Source organism: Athene cunicularia (assembly GCF_003259725.1).
Source record: "Athene cunicularia isolate RWA chromosome 17 unlocalized genomic scaffold, athCun1 chr17_part1, whole genome shotgun sequence".
Lineage (NCBI taxonomy): Eukaryota > Metazoa > Chordata > Aves > Strigiformes > Strigidae > Athene > Athene cunicularia.
The window spans coordinates 462,315-464,482 of NW_020799122.1; the positions used below are offsets into that span (position 1 = coordinate 462,315).

A 2,168-nucleotide genomic window follows, 5' to 3' on the forward strand; every position below is an offset into this window, starting at 1 on the left:
GGAGGCGTCGGCCGGGCGCAGTACGTCGAGCCCGAGCCCCGCAGGCGCATGCAGGGTCACACCGGTGCTCCCGTGCAGCGTGTGCTGGGGGAACGGCCAACAGCCGCCGCCGAGCCCCAGCGGTGCAGGATGGCGCTGGGCCCGCTGCTGCCCACCGGGGCTGCCCCTCGCCCGTGGGCTGACGGCCCTCCCAGAGCCTCCGCGCTTCTTCCTTCCCAGTTGCAAGTGCAAACTCTACTGGCAGGAGAGTTTGGGGGCTTTCTCTGCACAGCTTCGGACCCCTAAATTTCCCTGAGCCTTCCTCAGCCATCTCTGCCACTGCTACATAGTCGAGACGCAGAGTCTGTGTGATTGTTTCCACGCAATAAAAAAGACTGACATATAATAAAATTAGTATCAACAGAGTCACTTCAGAAAAACGTTTTCTCTTAAGACTGATTTCAAGAGAGTGGCACACAACAGGCAAAACTCGACTGGGACTTAGGGCAGACTGGCTTGTGTTGACCGCTGCAGAGGGGGAGCTCTTGCTCGCTGTTCCTTTCCTTCTCCCTCCGGACTCCAATTATTAACGACCAGAAGGTGACTGGGAAGCACTGGAAATACGATGTTTGCATTTCCCCGGCGCAGTCACAAGCACGGAGAAGCCAAGAGGCTTGCAGAGGGCCCCGGAGCCACCGGCGCAGGGAGGAGTGCAGGCTTGGCTTTGTCCGAGCGCTTGACCAAGGAAAGGATCTCTAAAGCCCCGCTGCTGGTGCTGACGTTCGCATAGGCCCCACCACACTTTCCTCATCAACTCCAGTGGGAGCAGGAGCTGACCCACAGGGTCACGCTCCACATGTGAAACTTTCCTTGTCATCAGACGAAGCCCACGCCAAGACCCAGCCGCGGAGACAAGCCACAACGTCGGACGGCGACTTCTACTTAGGGCGGGTTGCACCTGTGGAGAGCCCCGTCCCCAACGCTCCAGCGAGCGGCTCCACCGGGCTCTCTCTCTCAACACTCGCTGTCAGGTACGTGCACTGACCTTGCATGACGCCGCAAGCCACCGCACGCCAGGGCAGCTGGCCTCCACGGCGTTACTCCTGGGAGCCGGGATTTGCCGGTGAACTGGCAGCGCCGGCCCCTCCGCGCAGGGCGTGTTCCCCGCGCTGGGACGGCTGCCGGAGGAATGTGCTGCCGACCTCCCCGAGCCCTCGCGGCCCGCGCCGGGAGCCTGAAGATGGTCTAAAATGGTAACAGGTCGGTACTGACTCAAGCCTGCGTGTACCTACAGACCTTCACGGAGCAGGTACCGAGTCTGCAAACCGCAGTCATTAACAGCGGATCAGCTCCTTCTCTCCTCCGAAGTCAGAGCCGCCAACCCCCGATGCCCAGGCAGAGCCGGGTGACCCCTTGGCCCCCGTCCCACACATGCAGGGTGCCCCAGATCATGCTCCCGACCCCAGCTCCTGCTCACCCCCCACCCAGGAAGAGCCAGGCCGTGGCTTCTGAGGCGTGTGAGCTCAGGAGCGGTGCCAGCGCGCCCCGAGATCCTGGACACGTCACTCTGCGGGCAGGGAGGACGCGCCAGGTCACCCCGGTCCCCAGCCGCGGGAAGAAGCGGGGCTGCGTGCCCGGCAGGCTCCGCCGCCCCGGGACCCCGGGAGGGGTCAACTCTTGCTCCCCCCTGCCTGCCGCCCTCCCACAGCTCCCCACAGCACCTGGTACCTCTCCTGTGGCTCCTGCCCACCTGAAACGCTCACCACGAGGCCGACGAGCTGGTGGGCTCCTGGGCCGGATCTACCACAGCTCCACTACAGCAAACAGCTGCGGCTGTGCTGCGCTGGAGACGGCTTAGCCCAGATCATCAACTACAGAGCAACGGCTGCGGGAGATACTGAGCACTTGTGAGCAGAGCTGGGGCTACCAGGCTGTCACGTACAGCTGGACCTCACTGTACCGCAGATTCCCCCCAGCCGAAGGCAGCTCACCATTCCAGTGTTTGCTTTTACATTTTTTGTCTTAGTTTCACAGTTTCCTACAGTGCTTTATTGTGACTTGCTAATAAACCTCCTTGTGTGATACAAAATCAAATACTCGTCTCATTTCACACACATTATCGAAAGAAACTTCAGCAAGCACAACCCCCATCACCCCCCCCATGAAAGTGGATTAAAGTTGTGACGTAA

General features: G+C 60.8%; 1 protein-coding gene across 1 annotated transcript in view; it reads right to left on the minus strand.

Moving 5' to 3' along the window:
• The window catches only part of LMX1B (LIM homeobox transcription factor 1 beta), an 88,285-nt gene extending 86,509 nt beyond the window's left edge, over positions 1-1,776 (minus strand). The window contains exon 1 of the mRNA XM_026860618.1: positions 1,708-1,776. The gene's annotated coding sequence lies outside the window, so the exon portion shown is untranslated. The remainder of the gene's footprint in view (positions 1-1,707) is intronic.
• Positions 1,777-2,168: the final 392 nt, after the last annotated feature.